Source organism: Silurus meridionalis, chromosome 29 (genome assembly GCF_014805685.1).
Source record: "Silurus meridionalis isolate SWU-2019-XX chromosome 29, ASM1480568v1, whole genome shotgun sequence".
In the NCBI taxonomy this organism is placed as follows: domain Eukaryota; kingdom Metazoa; phylum Chordata; class Actinopteri; order Siluriformes; family Siluridae; genus Silurus; species Silurus meridionalis.
The window spans coordinates 4,145,228-4,167,287 of record NC_060912.1 but is presented as its reverse complement, the minus strand read 5'-3'; positions in this window follow the sequence as shown (position 1 = coordinate 4,167,287).

The window sequence follows — 22,060 nt, the reverse complement described above, 5'->3', positions numbered from 1 at the left end:
CGTCAGACTCTGATGTGCCTTCGGTATCTCCTACTGAGATTGAACTTAAAGAATCTTTAATATAAACCATACCTATAGTCTGATTAACTGTTCATACTATTTTTAAATCATGTTATACAGCTATTGAGAATTAGTACAATAGACAATTATATAAAAATTAGTCTATGCAAAAATAAATTGGTGAGTATTGCTGAAAATAAACAAAATGAATAAGCATGTAAAACATTTTACCATCAAAACATTGTTTGGGATCCAAATTTCTAGGACACCAAGGTCTGGTCCTTTCAGCAGGTATTCAAATGCTTCCTTATCAACCTCTGTCTTCGAGTCATCAAAGACTTCCTTTGTAGGAATATCAAATTTCTTGTCAAGTGAAGGATGACAAACCATTGCCAAATTAACAAAAACCAGCAATGCCAAAGGGAGTTAGTTATTTTTATATCCCATAAGATACAACCATAAACTTAGTTTAATACTATTAACATTTTTAGAAGGAAAAGTATTAATCATATTAACAATGTTAAAGGTTCTCTTCTTACCACATTCCAAAAACGTTTGAAACGTAAAAGGTTTTGAAGAAAAAATATATTTTTGCCATCTTTGAACTTCACTCTGACAACATTGTTGGTTTCCATCCTGAAGTAAGCAAAAAGATGAACACAAGGCAATAATACTCACTGTCATTCTACATAAATTATTTTTCCTTCACTGGCGTGTTTTTAATTTGTAATAAATGTTCAACAGTTTATGCATGGTGCTAGCATGCTAGCCCTATTCAGACCATTTTTCTCATGGATGTCTGAAAATATAATCCAAATGGCACCTCAGTGATTAAAAACTAATGCATTCAGATGGCGATTTATTCACGATTTAGGAGCGGGTTTTGTACGAATAAAAGTGTCCATATAAAAAAAGCACAAGGTCATTGTACGGCGCTGAGGAGTATGCAAATTCAGTGTGAGCGCCCTAACACTCGCAACAAATATTCTTTAATCAATGATCAAAAGGCCAACAACCAGCTTGTGAATGAAAGGGTACAACATTCTGGATTCAGACGCCAAAAAATAACGAATAGCCCCTGTAAATATTGATAATACCATACGTTACCGTGAGAAATTCGAGTCTGAATAGGGCTAATGCACATCAAAATGGCCTCCAGCAATCCAGTTAAGGCTCCAGTTTAACTCTTTACTGAGTCAAGTACATGTGGTGCACAACTCGATCCTTGCCACAATAAGTTAGCTTACAAACATTTAATAAACAGTTGGCAATTTCACTGGTGTCATTTAACGTTAGTTACATTTGTAATCTATATATGAATTATTTGCTTCTAAACTAAGCAAAGTCCTAAAATTAAAATCGACCCGGATATCGATATGAGCTCAAAACTAAAATAAAATAATTAGACTTAAAAATGTAGTTACATACATCTAGTAGAAATGCGCCTTCTCTTCTGATTTCACAAGCTGCACCGCTTGATGACTGTGTAAAGTACCGCAAATTAATTAAACTTTGTGAGGAAACAATGGGGAGGAGTCACAGTTACTCTGTAATTTTACTCTGTACACTCAAAATAGAGCAAAAACAACTATTTTTGAGGAAAAGAATATTGTCTCTGGAAAAATTACTGCCATTTTTCCTGTGTACAACTCATTTTCTGACTAAAATATAACATTGTTTACATAAATATTTTAGTTATTACAATAAATAGTCAAGAGTCAAGATGGCGCCGCAGATGGCAGCCTCAGCACGATTCTCTCTAGTACTTTCTTTCTTTTTGTTTATTGTCTGTGTGTTTAGTTACCCTACCCTAATAACTTGAAAGTTAACTAAAGAAGAACTGCTTAACATCGGGGAGTTCACTCCAGACACTTTTTCACCAGTTTTTACAAATCCGGAGAGTTATTTGGAGCAGCAGCTACTCTCTATGGTACATGGAGGAGACGCCGGCGGGGGAAGCGCCGACAGAGGGGATTTAGAACTGCACTCCCGTCGATTCACCTTGCGAACCTCCGCTCACTGCCGAACAAAATGGACGAACTAACTCTTCTCAGCGAAACAAGTAAAGATTTTGCATGCTCTGCTGCTCTCTGCTTTACTGAAACTTGGCTCAGTCACTCAATCCCGGACAGCGGATTACTTCTCTTGGGCTTCCACTTACACCGAGTGGATCACGTAACAGAGCTATCGGGCAAAACAAAAGGCGGCAGGATCTGCTTTTATATTAACGAACATTGGTGTACAGATGTCACAGTGCTGGATAAATACTGCAGCCCAAACTTGGAATCACTGGTAATAAACTGTAAACCGTTTTACTCACTGCGGGAATTTTCCTCATTCATTCTGACCGGAGTTTACATTCCACCGCAGGCCAACGTGAATGATTCACTGCAAAACCTGGCAAACCAAATATCCGGCTTGGAGCAAAAACATCCGGATTCTCTTTTTATTATCCTTGGGGACTTTAACAGAGCAAAACTAACACTTGAACTTCCAAAATACAGGCAACCTATTAGCTGTCCGACAAGAGAGAAAAACACACTGGATCATTGCTACACCGTTCTTAAGGACGGATATCGCTCTGTACCCTGGGCAGCTTTAGGAAACTCTGATCACCGCTTGGTTCATCTTATTCCAACATACAGGCAGAAACTAAAATCTGTTAAGCCTGTAGTCAAAACAGTGAAGAGATGGACCAGTGAGGTAAAGCAGGAACTACAAGACTGCTTTGACTGCACTGATTGGAGTGTCTTTGAGGATGGAACTGACAGCCTGGATGAGCTGACTGACACTGTGACATCCTACATCAGTTTTTGTGAAGACGTGTGTGCCAACCAAAACCTTCTGCAAGTTCAGTAACAACAAGCCATGGTTCACAGCCAAACTGAAAAAACTTCGACATGCCAAGGAAGATGCCTACAGAGGGAGGACAAAGCACTGTACAAGCAGGCCAGGAACCAACTGACAAAAGAGATCAGAATAGCCAAAAGAAGCTAATCTAAAAAGCTGAAAAGCAAAGGGATCGGTGAATGATGCAGTCAACATAGGGCTAAATTACATTCTACAACACCTTGACTGCCCAGGAACAGATGCCCGGATTCTGTTTGTTGACTTTAGTTCGGCTTTCAATACAATAATTCCAGGAATTCTCCAGTCCAAACTCCTAAACCTCACTATACCCCCTGCCATGTGTCAATGGATCACCAGCTTCCTGACAGGCAGGAAACTACAGGCGAGACTGGGAGGTGTTACCTCCAGTATTCGGATAGTCAGCACTGGTGCTCCTCAGGGATGTGTCCTTTCCCCACTGCTATTCTCCCTTTATACGAATGACTGCATATCAAGTGACCCAACTGTCAAACTCCTGAAATTTGCAGATGACACCACGCTCATCGGACTCATCCAAGATGGTGACGAGTCTGCATATGAGCAGGAGGTGAAGCAGTTGGTGCTATGGTGCAGTCAGAACAACCTTAAGCTAAACACACTCAAAACTGTGGAGATGATAGTGGACTTTAGGAAACACCCTTCAACACTACTCCCCCTCACAATATCCAACATCCCTGTGTCATCTGTGGAGAACTACAAGTTTATGGGCACTACCATTTCCCAAGACCTGAAATGGGAATCCAACATAAACTCGATTCTGAAAAAGGCCCAGCAGAGGATGTACTTTCTATGCCAGTTAAGGAAGTACAGTCTGCCACAGGAGCTGTGAATGCAGTTCTACACTGCAGTCATTAAATCTGTCCTGTGTTCATCAATCACCATCTGGTTTGGAGCAGCAACAAAACAGGACAGAAACAGACTGCAGAAAACCGATAAAACAGCAGAAAAATCATTGGTGCTTCTCTGCCCACTCTCCAGGACCTGTACCAAACAAGAACCAGAAACTGGGCAAAAAAAATCATTAATGACCCTTCACACCCTGGACACAACATTTTTCAGCTCCTCCCTTCTGGCAGGCGCTACAGAACTTTGTTCACCAAAACTGCCACATTATCTGTATATGTTACATGCACTATGGCTGCTATATACTGTACAAAGTTTTAGAGTAAACTCTTTATCATACCTGACACACAATACTGTTATTTGCACTGCCATGCACACCCACTCTTTTGTACATTACTGATCTGTATCCTTATTTATTACCCACACTGTCTATACTGTCTCACATTGTCTGTATTGTCTTGTATAGTCTGTTTTTGTCTTGTCTTGTCTGTTTTGTCCTGTATAGGTTTTATTTATGTCTGTACTTTTGAATGTCACAATCAGCTGGAACCAAATTCCTTGTGTGTGTCAACACACTTGGCCAATAAACCTGATTCTGAAATAGTTTTTGCATTAGATATTGCAAAAAGAGCATTTGGTTTATATTTACCAAGAGTTTATATTTACCAAATATAAACAGACATGACATAACCCAGCCATTAGGGAGGCACAAGCCAGTGCACTCTAAATGGGGAGGGTTGTGTTAGGAAGGGCATTCAGCGTAAAACATGTGCCAAATCGAATATGCGGGTCACGATTAGGAAATTCATACCGGATCGGTCGAGGCCCGGGTTACCAATGACTGCCACAGGTATCGTTAGCCAACAGGGTACCGGTTGAAATTGGGCTACTGTTGGCCAAAGGAGGAGAAGGAGAGGAGTAAGACGTCTACAGAGACGACAGGGAAAGGAGAACTGTAGAAGAGTGGAGGTTAGGGTTGGTACTTTAAATGTTGGTACTATGACTGGTAAAGGGCGAGAGGTAGCTGATATGATGGAGAGGAGAACAGTAGATATGTTCAATTCAATTTCAATTCATTTTAATTTGTATAGCACTTTTAACAATGAACATTGTCTCAAAGCAGCTTTACACTGATAATGTGGTGATTAAAAGTGAATGTGAATGTAAGTTTGTCCCTGATGAGCGAGCCGGTGGCGACTGGACAAACACAAGGAAAAACACCCTGAGATGGCATAAGGAAGAAACCTTGAGAGGAACCAGACTCAAGAGGGAACCCATCCTCCTCTGGGTTGCACCAAATGTCCATTTATAGCAGATATACGATGTTGCGAGGTACAGTGATGATGATCAGAAGCAAAAAGTAGTCCTGAGTCAGCGTAGCAGACATTATTGTTGACATTAACTACAGTCCAAACCATCCTTAAAGCGCCCGTTACTGTTTGTTTTGTATTGCGTATGTTACTGTTTTTATAATAGTTTATAATATGTAACTAGCATTTTATACATGACAGACAGGACCTTAATAGGATTCTTCTTGCACCTAAATGTCATTTTCTGTCACAGGCCAAATTGTAATGTCTTTTATGCTTGGTCATCTATGTGCGTCTGGATGTGATATGGTGGTTGTACTAGTCTTTGTCTTCAAATATCATACCCATGCAATATACCACTTAACCAACTTAACATTCACTGCACTATTATATCAGGCTAGTGTATATTATCTTCTAGATTTGTTTATTTAGTTGCGTTTCTTGTAATCATGTTATCACATTTTATTGTTTCCGCCCAAAACTGCTCTGCAGTTGCTGTATGTTAACTGTGCGATGATGGTTTACTCTAAACCGGAACTAAACTCTTTGTATACCCGAGCATATTTGGCCAATAAATTCTGATTCATTGTTAATTACAGTATCTCCTATGCAACCCACCAGTGCTGATTCACATCGTGTTGATCTAATATACGATTTGACCAGGGTGGAGTCTCACCCTGTCTGGATCAAATGTAACCATGGAAACCAACCAACAATAAAAATGCAGCGAGAAAGAAGAGGATCCATCCAAACCAGCCAGAACAATACAGCAGCGTCCAATTTTATATATGCTACTCATTAGCAAGTAAAAATAGTCTCAACAGCTCAACCATGTAGCAGAAAGACACAGCCCACAGGCGACATGCTGCAGTTGTCAGACAAATGCGTGTATTTTATTGAGTGCAGTGCCGCTGCCTTGCCCGCTAGCCTAGCCACCTAAAAATAAAATGCGGCTAGAACAAAAGAAGATAGATAGCAATCATTAGCACAATGTCGATGTCCGTAGAGACCGGGACAGCAATCATTCACTCCAATATGTTTCAACTTAATCTGCCATTGCGCTAGCAAATTGAGATAAGATTTAGCCAAGCTAGATTGCCAGGACATTTTATTTTTGGGAGAAATATATAAAAGTGAATAGACAACATTTCCTGTCAATTTTGACAAATGCCAGAGTATAAAACCTAAAGATGTGTACAGTATAGTATAAGATAACTTACTGTTAGCTGTTGTGTGTTAAGGAGACCAAGTGGAAAGGGAGTAAGGCCAGGAACATTGGAGGTGGGTTTAAACTGTTCTATTATGGTGTGGATGGAAAGAGAAATGGTGTAGGGGTGATTCTGAAGAAAGAGTACAGTAAGAGTGTAATGGAGGTGAAGAGAGTTTCTGATAGGGTGATGAACATGAAGCTGGAGGTTGAAGGGATGGTGATAAATGTCATCAGTGCCTATGCTCCACAAGTCGGCTGTGAGATGGAGGAGAAGGAAAAATTCTGGAGTGAATTAGATGAAGTGGTAGATAGTGTACGATCTGTGATTGGGGCAGACTTTAATGGGCATACAGGTGAAGGGAAAAAGGTGATGGCCTCAAGGAGAGGAATGTGGAAGGGCAGATGGTGGTAGATTTTGCTAAAAGGATGAAAATGGCAGTGGTGAATACTTATTTTAAGAAGAAGGAGGATCACAGCACCGGATGGTGGTCTGTAGGATGGTTTTGGAGGTGAAGAAGAAGAGGAGGAGCGTGAGGACTGACAGAAGAATAAGATGGTGGAAGCTGAAGGAGGAAGAGTGTAGTGTGAGGTTTAGGGAAGAGGTCAGACAGGGGCTCGGTGGTGGTGAAGAGATGCTGGATGATTGGGAAACTACTGCAGGAGTGATGAGGGAGGCAGCTAGAAAACTACTTGGTGTGACATCTGGAAATAGAAAGGAAGACACAGAGACGTGGTGGAATGAGGAAGTGCAGGAGAGCATAAGGGGAAAGAGGTTAACAAAACAAAAGCGGGATCGACAGGGTGATGAGAAAAGGCAGAAGTACAAGAAGATGCGGCAGCAGGTAAAGAGGAACGTGGCGAAAGCCAAGGAAAAGGCATATGAGGAGCTGTATGAGAGGTTGGACACTAAGGAAGGAGAAAAGGAGTTATACCGATTGGCCAGGCAGAGGGACAGAGCTGGGAAGGATGTGTTGCAAGTTACAGCAATAAAGGATGGAGATGGAAATGTGTTGACTAGTGAGGAGAGTGTGTTGAGAAGGTGGAGGGAGTATTTTGAGCAGCTGATGAACGAGGAAAATCAGAGAGAGAGAGAGAGAGAGAGAGAGAGAGAGAGAGAGAGAAGGTTGGATGATGTGGAGTTAGTAAAGCAAAAAGTGGATAGGATTAGTAAGGAGGAAATGAGAGCAGCAATTAAGAGGATGAAGAGTGGAAAGTCGGTTGGACCAGATGACATACCGGGAGAAGCATGGAGATGTTTAGGAGAGATGCCAGTGGAGTTTTTATCCAGATTGTTTGACAAGATTCTGGAAGGTGAGAAGATGCCTGAGGAATGGAGGAGGAGTGTGCTGGTACCGATCTTTAAGCATAAGAGAGATGTACAGACCTGCAGTAACTACAGGGGAATTAAGTTGATCAGTCACACCATGAAGTTATGGGAAAGAGTAGTGGAAGCCAGGCTAAGAGAAGAGGTGACCATTTGTGAGCAACAGTATGGTTTCATGCCGAGGAAGAGCACCACAGATGCCTTATTTGCTTTGAGAATGTTGATAGAGAAGTATAGAGAAGGACAGAAGGAATTGCATTGTGTATTTTGGATTTAGAGAAAGCGTACGACAGAGTGCCCAGAGAGCAGTTGTGGTATTGTATGAGGAAGTCAGGTGTGTCAGAGAAGTATGTGAGGGTGGTGCAGGACATGTATGAGGACAGTGTGACAGCAGTGAAGTGTGCAGTAGGAACGACAGACTGGTTCAAGGTGAAGGTTGGATTGCATCAAGGATCGGCCCTGAGCCCTTTCCTGTTTGCAGTGGTGATGGACAGGTTGATGGACGAGGTCAGACAGGAGTCTCCATGGACTATGATGTTTGCGGATGATATTGTGATTTGTGGTGAGAGTAGTGAGCAGGTTGAGAAGAGCCTGAAGAGGTGGAGGTACATGTTGGAGGGAAGGGGAATGAAAGTTAGTAGGAGTAAGACAGAGTACATGTGTGTGAATGAGAGGGAGGGCAGTGGAGGGGTGCGGTTGCATAATAATAATAAAAAACGTTAAAAAGTGCAATTTGTAAGCAACTTGAAATATAAAAAACTTGAAATGATATGACAAATCAAGTTTTTAAAAAGTTATTGTGAAAAATATGACTTCAAATTCATAATCATCATTTAACTACGAAACGTTAAAAGTACAAAAAAAAAATCACAGCAAAACGTGATATGACAATGGTTGGAAAATTTGTATTTTTTTTATTCGTATTTTTTAATGAAAATATAAAATTTCCTATTCATAATCAAAAAAAAAAAAATACATTAACCCTTACCATAATAATATGAGTAATTGTGAAACTGTAAATCATGTGATCATGGAAAAAAGTGTGACAGCAGTGAAGTGTGACAGTGTGACAGCAGTGAAGTGTGCAGTAGGAACGACAGACTGGTTCAAGGTGAAGGTTGGATTGCATCAAGGATCGGCCCTGAGCCCTTTCCTGTTTGCAGTGGTGATGGACAGGTTGATGGACGAGGTCAGACAGGAGTCTCCATGGACTATGATGTTTGCGGATGATATTGTGATTTGTGGTGAGAGTAGTGAGCAGGTTGAGAAGAGCCTGAAGAGGTGGAGGTACATGTTGGAGGGAAGGGGAATGAAAGTTAGTAGGAGTAAGACAGAGTACGTGTGTGAATGAGAGGGAGGGCAGTGGAGGGGTGCGGTTGCATAATAATAATAAAAAACGTTAAAAAGTGCAATTTGTAAGCAACTTGAAATATAAAAAACTTGAAATGATATGACAAATCAAGTTTTTAAAAAGTTATTGTGAAAAATATGACTTCAAATTCATAATCATCATTTAACTACGAAACGTTAAAAGTACAAAAAAAAAATCACAGCAAAACGTGATATGACAATGGTTGGAAAATTTGTATTTTTTTTATTCGTATTTTTTAATGAAAATATAAAATTTCCTATTCATAATCAAAAAAAAATAAATACATTAACCCTTACCATAATAATATGAGTAATTGTGAAACTGTAAATCATGTGATCATGGAAAAAAGTGCTATAAGTGAATGAAAAACAAAAGAGTGACCACAAAAATATGACTTTTTCATTAGAAATGTGATAGATATTAGAGTGAATTTTTATATTCATAAGCAGCTTCTAATGAAAAAAAGCATTAAAAGTGCAATATGTAAGAGAAAAACCTACATGATAATGATTTGAGCCAAAAATGCAGTTTTTTAATAAAAATATTAAATTAATTGGTAAAATATAAATTCTCCTATTCATTAGCATTAATGATAAACTGTTAAAAAGTAAAAACTGTTATGACAAAGAATGGTTTGAAAAAAAATGTTTTTATTAAAATATTACATTTAATATTCATAATCATAATTATATAAAAAAAAACGGGTTTTTTTCATAAAAATTAGTTTTTGTGAAAATATGGATTTTTATATTCATAAGCATAATTTCATTAAAAACCATTAAAAAGTGCAATACGTAAACGAAAACCTTTCACATCACAAACCATGGTTTGACAAAATTATGACGTTTTTCATAAATATTAAATTCATTTGTAAAATAAACATTTTTATATACAGAAACATATTTACATGGAAAACCGTTGAAAAAAGAGCAATAAGTGAACAAAAAGGTTTCATGATAACCACGTCCGGCAAAAATAAGATTTTTTCCATATGAATATGAAATAAATTGGTAAAATAGGAATTTTTATATACAAGGCAAAATTTCATGAGAAACTGGAAAAATAAATAACTAAAATAATAAAAAAAAAAAAAGGTGAAATAATTCAATTAAAAATCATGACAAATCAAATTTTTTTTATTTAATGTGAAAAATATGTTTGGCAAAAATATGAGTTTTTTTAATATAAATATGAAATAAATTGGTAAAATAGGAATTTTTATATACAAGGCAAAATTTCATGAGAAACTGGAAAAAATAAATAACTAAAATAATTCAAAAAAAAAAAAAACACGATATGACAAATCAAGTTTAAAAAATTTATAGTGAAAAATATGACTTGATATTCATTAGCATCAATTAACTTAAAACCATTAAAAGTGCATAAAATCTATGCAAAACGTGATAAACAATGGTTTAAAACTTTTGTTTTTTTAATACCAAATTAATTGTTTTTATTAAAATATTACATTTCATATTTATAACCATTATTTCATTAAAAAGATCTTTAACTTTTTAAAAAAAAATGTTAATTGTGAAACTTTGAGTTTTCATTTTCATAAGCATCATTTAACTAAAAAACTTTAAAAGTGCAAAAAATCTACGCAAAACGTGATGACAAACAATGGTTTGAAAGAAATCTGACTTTTACATTCACTTTTAATCTGAATTAAATTTCAAACAAAGGGTGAAGTTAAATTTAAATTTAAGTGTTCGGCTATTTAGGTTTAACCTTTGTAGCACCCTTTTAGGGAAGGGAAGGAAGGTTGCCTCCGCCGTGCATCACCACGAGCGAAGGCACCCATCCAGCTATTTCCCTGGCACCGACTGAGACTGGGTCTAGACACCTATGCCCTGAGTACTACAAGTCCAGTCTCTATGCATTGTTAACCTTAGGCAAAATCCCAAAGAGCATTAGGTCTTCCTTCAACCTTCAATGCGTTTTTAGCCTGCTGCCGCCATCCAAACACTGACAGAGCTCCCTTTTCTGTAAAGATCCATCCTAACCCATAACAGCAGTTACAGGCTGCTCTATCACTTTTGTGTTGTGAGTCTGATCTGTTTGTTCTAATTTTATTTAGTTTTGGTGTGAAATAAAGTCCAAACTTTAAACTCATCTTGGAAGCTTAGCAACCTTAAGGTACCCAAACCTTTAGGTGATCGATTAGGTAATCATGCTGCCAACCTGATCTATCCTCCGCTAGTTGTCTGAACCCATCAGGTCAGACTGGGCATAGAATATATTTTGCCTATTAGCGCAGCTAACTAATATCATAAGCACTTGCATTGGCCTTTTGTGCTGTTTTTGTCTCTTCGCCAGTGAAAAAGCAAGTCCCGACCATCCAGTCCTGATGCCCACTGGGATCAACTAGAAACCTGGTTAAACGCCATGACTGTATTGCTGATGTAGCTAAAACAACTAAAACAAGCTAGTGTTAGATTCATGTTTGACTTGTGCCAAAACTAACATACAATGACCTGTACAACATGATGCGCTTACTTTTCCTGAGCAACCTTTCCAACACCTACAGATCGATTTCACACACATGCCACCAGTAGGAAATTTGAGAAACCTGTTGGTTATAGTTGACAGATTCAGTAAGTAACCAGAAGCATTTGCATGCGCGACAGAGAACGCTAAAACAGTTGTAAAAATATTAACGAAAGAGATCATTTCTACGTTTGGTATTCCTAGTGTGATTGAAAGTGATCACAGCACACCATTTGCTTCTAAAGTAACACAACTTTTGGCTAAAAGCTTAGCAATTGATTGCCATTTTAATATTCCCTCTCACACACAGTCAGCTAGAATGGTAGAGAAAATGAACAGAACCGTTAAGGAACATGTTACTAAAGCCTGCATTGAAACAGGCCGAAATTGGACTGTTGTTCTCCCGGCAGTACTCACAGAAATGAGAATGACCCCAATCTTCAACTACTAAACTGTCACCTTTTGAAATTCTAATGGGCCGGCCTTTCCCAACCCCATGGGTCAGGTGACGCACTGGCATTTTTTCTTTAGGTAAACTGGAAGTGATGGTGGACGACTACATTTCTGCCCTGGTTAAACCAAATTTAATTTTATTAGTGCTGATGTCTCACTAACTCTTCCTCTGCCCACATAAAACCCAGCACACCCTTTTGTTCCGAATCAGCATGTCCTGATACGAAGTCTGAAGCCTACCAAGGTCGGTAAGCCGAAGTATCGGGCTCCAGCGACTGTTCTAGCTGTAACCAGGACTGGAGTTCTGACTAATTATCAGCCACAGTGGATACACGCAAGCAGGATCAAAACAGCACCCCCTTAATCTGTGCATTAATTGGTCTGTTGGCCTAAGAAGCCTACCTAAGTGAGTATTAAGGGCTGAAATAGTTGAGAGCCCACTGAAAGATCCTTTCTTTATAGTAGAAAGGGGGCCAACTCCAGGGTGAAGATCTGACTCACTTGACTGTTTTGTTTAGCTTACCCTGAAACCTGCTCTAGGTCTAAATTCTATAACAATATATGCATAGTTGTAATTACACTCCGAATTTTCTTAGTTCTCTTTGGACACATAATTCAGAGAGAAGAAACTGCTACATATTGTCGAAAATTTAGCTAGTTTTAGTTATAAAAATATAGTAGAATACCAAAATAATAAAAAGAAAATAAAGGTAGTTGTGATGAGTATAATAGGTTTATTGGAGAATAGTATTAGAGAATAACAGGTGCAGTTTTGCAGAGTGTACAAAATTTTAATAACAAGCGGATTAGCTAGGCTAGTATATTTATCTGGTGTATAAAGGTTACCTAAGCAAGGAACCGCATAGCATGTGTTTAATTAATATGGTTTTTGCTTATTTTTATTTTATTATGCTGGCCTTCCCCTAAGCACTGTGAACTTTTGAACTTTTGTACACCCTCATATACAAAAGTTTAAAAGTTCACAGTGCTTAGGGGAAGGCCAGCATAATAAAATAAAAATAAGCAAAAACAATATAATTTAAGCTTCTTAACATATACCATTGCTTATATTAGTTTATCTTCTTCTTCTTCTTCGTCTTTCGGCTGCTCCCATTAGGGGTCGCCACAGCGGATCATCCGTCTCCATACCCCCTGTCCTCTACATCTGCCTCTTTCACACCAACTACCTGCATGTCTTCCTCACCACATCCATGAACCTCCTCCTTGGCCTTCCTCTTTTCCTCCTACCTGGTGGCTCCATCTTCAGCATTCTTCTACCAATATAATTCATGTCCCTTCTCTCCACATGTCCAAACCATCTCAATCTCGCCTCCCTCACCTTGTCACCAAAACATCCTACATGTGCTGTCCCTCTAATAAACTCATTTCTAATCTTGTCCATCCTCGTCACTCCCAACGAAAACCTTAACATCTTCAGCTCTGCTACCTCCAGCTCTGCCTCCTGCCTTTTACTCAATGCCACTGTCTCTAATCCATACAACATCGCAGGTCTCACCACAGTCCTATAAACTTTCCTTTCATTCTTGCAGATACCCTACTATCACAAATCACTCCTGTCACTCTTCTCCACCCACTCCACCCTGCCTGCACTCTTTTCTTTACTTCTCTAACACACTCTCCATTACTTTGCACTGTTGACCCCAGGTACCTGAACTCCTCCACCTTCTCCACCTCTTCTCCTGCAACCGCATCACTCCACTGCCCTCCCTCTCATTCACACACATGTACTCTGTCTTACTCCTACTGACTTTCATTCCCCTTCTCTCCAGCGCATATCTCCACCTCTCCAGGCTCTTCTCAACCTGCTCTACTCTCACCACAAATCACAATATCATCTGCAAACATCATAGTCCAGGAGACTCCTGTCTGACCTCGTCCGTCAACCTGTCCATCACCACTGCAAACAGGAAAGGGCTCAGGGCCGATCCTTGATGCAGTCCAACCTTCACTCTGAACCAGTCTGTCGTACCTACTGCACACTTCACTGCCGTCACACTGTCCTCATACATGTCCTGCACCACCCTTACATACTTCTCTGACACATCTGACTTCCTCATACAATACCACAACTCCTCTCTTGGCACTCTGTCATACTCTTTCTCTAAATCCACAAATACACAATGCAATTCCTTCTGTCCTTCTCTATACTTCTCCATCAACATCCTCAAAGCAAATAAGGCATCTGTGGTGCTCTTCCTCGGCATGAAACCATACTGTTTCTCACAGATGGTCACCTCTTCTCTCAGCCTGGCTTCCACTACTCTTTCCCATAACTTCATGGTGTGACTGATCAACTTAATTCCCCTGTAATTACTGCAGGTCTGCACATCTCCCTTATGCTTAAAGATCGGTACCAGCACACTCCTCCTCCATTCCTCAGGCATCCTCTCCCTTCCAGAATCCTGTTAAACAATCTGGTTAAAAACTCCACTGCCATCTCTCCTAAACATCTCCACGCCTACCGGTATGTCATCTGGTCCAACCGACTTTCCATTCTTCATCCTCTTAATCGCTGCTCTCACTTCCTCCTTACTAATCCTATCTACATCCTGCTTCACCAACTCCACATCCTCCAACCTTCTCTCTGTGATTTTCCTCATTCATCAGCTGCTCAAAATACTCCCTCCACCTTCTCAACACACTCTCCTCACTAGTCAACACATTTCCTCTCCATCCTTTATTGCTCTAACTTGCAGTACATCCTTCCCAGCTCGGTCCCTCTGCCTGGCCAATCGGTATAACTCCTTTTCTCCTTCCTTAGTGTCCAACCTGTTATACAGCTCCTCATATGCCTTCTCCTTGGCTTTCGCCACATCCCTTTTTACCTGCTGCCGCATCTCCTTGTACTCCTGCCTACTTTTCTCATCACTCTGTCGATCCCACTTCTGTTTTGCCAACCTCTTTCCCTAATGCTCTCCTGCACTTCCTCATTCCACCACCACGTCTCCTTGTCTTGCTTTCTATTTCCAGATGTCACACCAAGTACTTTTCTAGCTGCCTCCTCATCACTCCTGCAGTAGTTCCCCAATCATCCGGCACCTCTTCACCACCACCGAGCCCCTGTCTGACCTCTTCCCTGAACCTCACACTACACTCTTCCTCCTTCAGTTTCCACCATCTTATTCTTCTTTAAATCCTTACATTCCTCCTCTTTTCTTCGCCTCCAAAACCATCCTACAGACCACCATCCGATGCTGTCTAGCTACACTGTCCCCGCCAACACCTTACAGTCTCCAATCTCCTTCAGGTTGCATCTCCTGCATAGCACATAGTCCACCTGTGTGCACCTTCATCCACTCCTATACGTCACCCTATGATCCTCCTTCTTCTTAAAATACGTGTTCACCACTGCCATTTCCATCCTTTTAGCAAAATCTACCACCATCTGCCCTTCCACATTCCTCTCCTTAAAACCATACCTACCCATCACCTCCTCATCACCTCTGTTCCTTCACCTACATGCCCATTAAAGTCTGCCCCAATCACCAATCGTTCTTTCCTAGGTACACCATCTACCACTTCATCTAATTCACTCCAGAATCTTTCCTTTTCCTCCATCTCACAGCCAACTTGTGGAGCATAGGCACTGATGACATTTATCATCATCCTTCAACTTCCACCTTCACGATCATCACCCTATCAGAAACTCTCTTCACCTTCACTACACTCTTACTGTACTCTTCCTTCAGAATCACCCCTACACCATTTCTCTTCCCATCCACACCATGATAAAACAGTTTAAATCCACCTCCAATGTTCCTGGCCTTACTCCTTTCCACTTGGTCTCCTGAACACACAGCATATCTACCTTTCTCCTCTCCATCATATCAGCTATCTCTCCCTTTACCCGTCATAGTACCAACATTTAAAGTACCAACCCGAACCTCTACTCTCCTACACTGCTCCTTTTCCTGCCGTCTCTGTAGACGTCTTCCTCCTCTCCTTCTCCTCCTTCGGCCAACAGTAGCCCAATTTCCACCGGTACACTGTCGGCTAACGATACCTGTGGCGGTCGTTGTTAACCCGGGCCTCGACCGATCCGGTATGAAATTCTCCTTTGTGATCCGCATATTTGATTTGGCACATGTTTTACGCTGGATGCCCTTCCTAACGCAACCCTCCCTATTTACCCGGGCTTGGGACCGGCACTAAGAGTGCACTGGCTTGTGCCCCCCTAATGGCTGGGTTGCTTATATTAGTTTATATCCAAGCTTAATACATATAACCATTACTCAGCATTAATATAGTATAATACTCAGCTTTGCACAGAACTCGGTGTATAAAGAGAGTTCATAAAAATCAAATAATTATGCTTAAAGACGCGAAATTAGTTAAAGATATACACAAAAGCACAGCATACATTATATCATCACCATCCTTAATCGTGCATATATGTCACACTAATAGTTTAAAGGCTGAAAGAGCAGGTGAAGCTGGTGGATGAAGTCAGAGCATAAAAAGGAAGTAGAGATAAAAACGGCTTGCTGGGGAAGAAAAAGTTCACGGTGAGAGAACAAGGTGTCAGGTCCTGAGGAATAGGAAGAATCAGGTTCGTCTCCAGGAGACAGGGGAGTGGTTGGAGAATAATTGGAGAGAGGAGAGCCGGAGAAAAAAGGCTCAAACAGTAGTTCAGTGTCAGGAAGCTCCCTGCTTCTTCTCCCGTGCGGGAGCTCTTCGCCCGACTACTGATTGCGTGCACCTGACACTCGTTATCAAACACGCATACAAACCTCACACACGCTCTTACCTGGCGATGGAAGCCCAACCCAGTACCTCCTCCGATCCGGTTCGGGACCTCGTCGCTGCTCTCCGTAGCTTTTCCATCCGCTGCTGCTCGTCGTAATCCCCCCCGCTGTGGAACGCCGCCAGCCCGGTGATAAACACCTATGTACGGTGGCCGAGAAGTGAAAAACACTTTAACAAATCCAAAAGCAAAATAACAAATTCAAAAACAAATTAACAAATCTAAAAACACAACGACAGGCAGACAAACCGGAAAAGGTAGGTATAATTTGTGAACGTAAACTTACCAATGATTGGACAAGACACCTGTCATTCAAAATATACAGGAAGTATGAAATCTTATAACTTTGTTTCTTGTACATGTGTAAAGTTCTCTGTTTACTTAAAACTTTTTTTTTATATTATTTGGATTAGTGCACCTTTAAATATAAAAAATAACAGAAATAAACATTGGCAAGCAAGGAGAAACTGGAATTAATTCAAAGATCCTTTGAGGAAGGAAATTCATATGCAGTGATGTTGGAGATTCTGCAGTGTATCATGACATAAAGATCTAAGGAATTTTACGATTTGGTACATGTTTTTACGCTGGATGCCCTTCCTAACGCAACCCTCCCCATTTATACGGGCTTGGGACCGGCATTGAGAGTGGCTGGTGTTGGTTCCCTGACCGGGGATTGAACCCGAGCCGCAACGGTGAGAGCGCCGCATCCTAACCACTAGACCACCAGGGGACCGTTTATGATGAGATATGATATAACGAAACATTTTCTGACTAAAATATAACATTATTTACATTATTTTAGTTATTGCAATAAATAGTTTTTGCATTAGATATTGCAAAAAGAGCATTTAGTTTATATTTACCAGATATAAACAGATATGACATTATGCTTAGACAAAAATACGATGTTTTAAATTAAACAAATATATTTTTTGATGTACATTAGCAAATACATTTTTCTGATTACACATTAATCAGAAAAAATACAAATATTGTTGTCAAAACAAATCATGTTTTGACAATATGGCTTTTTCATTAAATATGTAATAGTTATTGTGAAAATATAAATTTTCATATTTATAAGCATGATTTAATAAAAAAAGTAAAAAATTTGCAATATGTAAGCGACTTGAAATCTGAAAAACTTACATGAAATGATATGACAAATCAAGTTTTTAAAATTTATTGTGAAAAAAATGACTTATTTTATGAAAATATAAAATTTCCTCGAGATCGAGATAAACGAAAACCAATATGGTGGCAATATATTAACGTGCTTAAAATTTCTTTATGTACATGATGTGCGTTATTAAATGAGAATGTACATGCACGTGTTTTTGAAGGTTTTTTTACACAACACCGTTGCCACGATTTGTTTGATGAAGGCATGTTATAAAAATGTACATACATGTTTGTTTACACCAAAAGGCAGAAGTGCACCAACTAACAGCAGAGATTTACCAGTATACAATACAAACCACCGTCAATTCTTGAAACAAACCTTTATTATATTCTCCAACATTACAAACACAAAGATCGCTCACAAAATCACAAAAAACTTGCGGGGTGTAGTTAGTTTTTACAAAAAGCTAACCAGTATCAACATTAAATTCTCGAGTCATTTCACTCTGACACACAGCTCTGAAAAGTGTCCTACACCTGTGGCATCTGTAAGGCTTGATTTTTCCACCACTTCCGTGAGTTCTTCTGCGGCTGCACAGCACTGTCTCAGTACCGTATTTTCGCGTATATAAGACGCACCCTGGGTGAGGGGTATGTAAAACTTTCTATAAGACACGTCTTATATACGGGAAAATACAGTAGTGAGATGGTGACATGGGAAAAGCAAGTGAATTTGCCCCCCCTTGTGCTCGAGATATTAGGGTTCGTCGACATTAAAAAGATTAAAAAATGCTAAGACGAAGCGAGAATTTGGCGGTTCCACTTCAAAAACGTCGACTTAATAGGGTTGGAGGTTAACCGAGGTCGAGATAAGTGGGTTCCACTGTATTTATTATTATTTATATTTGACTGTACTACACTGTTTAACTGCTGTTTTTTTTTTTTGCACCTTTCACTGTATTACTGGTAACATGCCGTCTTTTGCACCTTCGACTTTATATTATACTACACTGTTTACATGCTGTCTTCTGCACATCTTGACTGCTGCTGTATTTCTGCATTATATTGTGTTTCTTATATTCACTCCCGGGTATAGTCTTTACCGTTCACAGTATTGTATAACCAAGTATACAGTAGGTTTACTGGTCGGCGCTATCTTGGTTTTGTGTCTTGTCTTGTGTTGTCTGTCTGTACTGTTTTTTGTCTGCGCTGTTTGCACCAGGTTGCACTCGATGCACTTTATGTAGCTTGTGTTATGTTGTGTTGTAGCTTTATGTTATTGTTTAGTGTAGCACCAGGGTTCCAGAGGAACGTTGTCTCGTTTTTACTGTGTACCACTGTGTATAGTAAAAATGACAAGTATAAAATCCTCCTGACTTGACTTGAAAAGTTTTTAACAAGATATTGTGAAATTATGACTGAGATGCTGAGAAAACAGTGCTGTCACATCCTTTGATACTGGTTATGAAATCACGCTCTTGGCAACAGAAAACGTAACCATTAAGCCTTCTTCTCAGCCACATTCAGCTGTAGTAACGTGATCTGCTAGACTTTATTGAATTAGATGGTTTTGACGATGCACACGATTGCCTTAAACACATTGAACAAGATACGTCTTGTAGGCCCGATCTTTTAGATATGGCCCTGGAAGAGGGGGATTGCCTATATGTAGATAGATCATGTTCAAAACCCTTTGATGTGTATTTATGTGGATATGCAGTTGTAAGATTACCTAATGAAATAGTTGAAGCTAAATCATTACCATACACATCTGCACAAGCTGCAGAGTTGGTCGCACTTACAAGAGCATGTCAGTTGTCTGAAGGTAAAGTAGTGACTATATACACTGATTCTAAGTACGCTTATGATGTTGTGCATGATTTTGCCAAAACATGGAAGCAAAGACACTTTAAAACAGCTGATGGAAAGCCCATAGCACATTTTAATCTCATAGGCGACCTCTTAAATGCTGTTTAACTCCCTGCCAAAGTGGCCATAGTTAAGGTTAAAGGAAATTCAGGGAAATATGTTAGCGGATAAAGTAGCTAAGGAAGCAGCAAAACAACCAGTAGATTTGGACACAGTACATACAAATTCTGAGATCTCGATGATGTCACATATCTCCAGTATACCAGATATACTTCAAAGTCAGCCTACTGAGGAGGACATAAAGTATTGGGCTTCTAAACAATGTAAATCATATTCTGCTGGTATCATTAGAGATGTAGATGGAAAAAATGCTCTGCCTAAACTAGCTTAAATAGTGTTGGTGAAGCATTACCATGGGATGTCACACATTAGCATAGCTAAAGTTACACAGGCTATAAACTCATCATATTGTATTGCTGATGTAGATAAAACAACCAAGCTAGTGTTAGATTCATGTTTGACTTGTGCCAAAACTAACATACAATGACCTGTACAACATGATGCGCTTACTTTTCTTGAGATTAAATATTAAATGAAGAAGATTGTTTCAACTATGTGATGCTCCTTTATGCTCTAATTTTCTCCAGCCCATTTTTGGCGTTTTGTGTGATATTATGTCAAATTTGCTTTTCTTCCTCCCTTTTTTGTTTCCAATACACACAAAGGGAATAAACATGTGTATAGCAAAACATGTGTTAATGCAATACTTTTCTGTGAGAAATACTTGATTTTCTGGAAATATTCCAGGGGTGCCAACTATTTTGGCCATGACTGTATGCCACCAGTAGGAAATTTGAGAAACCTGTTGGTTATAGTTGACAGATTCAGTAAGTGGACAGAAGCATTTGCATGCGTGACAGAGAACGCTAAATCATTTGTAAAAATATTAACGAAAGAGATCATCTCTAGGTTTGGTATTCCTAGTGTGATTGAAAGTGATAACAGCACACCTTTTGCTTCTAAAGTTACACAAGTTTTGGCTAAAAGCTTAGGGAATATTAAAATGGCATTTAATTGCTATCACCCACAGTCAGCTGGAATGGTAGAGAGAACGAACAGAACCATTAAGAAACGTGTTACTAAAGCCTGTATTAAAACAGGCCAAAATTGGACTGTTGTTCTCCCGGCAGTACTCACAGAAATGAGAATGACCCCAATCTTAAACTACTAAACTAAAAATTTCAACAACAACAAGCGGATTAGCTAGGCTACAAATTGCAGGGTATTTTTGTCTGGTGTATAAAGGTTACCTAAGCGAGGAACCGCATAGCATGTGCATCTTGTATATGAGGGTGCACAAAAGTTCAAAAGTTCACAGTGCTTAGGGGGAAGGCCAGCATAATAAAATAAAAATAAGCAAAAACAATATCATTTAAGCTTCTTAACATATACCATTGCTTATATTAGTTTAAATCCAAGCCTAATACATATAACCATTACTCAGCATTAATATAGTATAATACTCAGCTTCGCACAGAACTCGGTGTATAAAGAGAGTTCATAAAAATCGAATAATCATGCTTAAAGAGGCAAAATTAGTTAAAGATATACACAAAAGCGCAGCATACATTATATCATCACCATCCTTAATCGTGCATATATGTCACACATATTTTAAAGGCTGAAAGAGCAGGTGAAGCTGGTGGACAAAGTCAGAGCCTAGAAAAGAAAGTAAAGATAAAAACAGCTTGCTGGGGAAGAAAAATATTATATTAATGCACTTATAATCCATATAATCAAAGTAGAATCTTAAGTAGAAGGAAAAAAGCTATCTATCTATCTATCTATCTATCTATCTATCTATCTATCTATCTATCTATCTATCTATCTATCTATCTATCTATCTATCTATCTATCTATCTATCTATCTATCTGTTTATATACATATATACAAAAAAAAAAGAGCAATGAAGAATTAGGCACAGAACTTTCACATTGTCAGTTGATGAAAAACAAGTGGTATAAAATGTTAAATAACCAAGACACACAAACATACAGGAAGTACTAAGGAAGCTTGTAGTTAAGATATAGGCAAGATTTGATTTAGAAAAAGTTCAGGACAGGAAACTCGTTCGTAAAGATGCAGTCAGACAAAATAGGAATATTTTGCACGGATAAAAAATTTTAAAAATAGCACCAACTAAGATGAATACTGGAAAAATAAATTAAATTAATACAAAGCTAAGAATATAGAAAATCAAATCTATTTTACTAAGGGTGAACTAAGGGATTAGGCAGTATATGAAAAGACAAAGGAATTTTTGCAGGGAAGGAAAAAACTAAACAAGCAAACAAAACAAAAAGGTGTGAAAATTTGCTGGGGAGGATTGGTTGTTTGGTGGTAAAATGC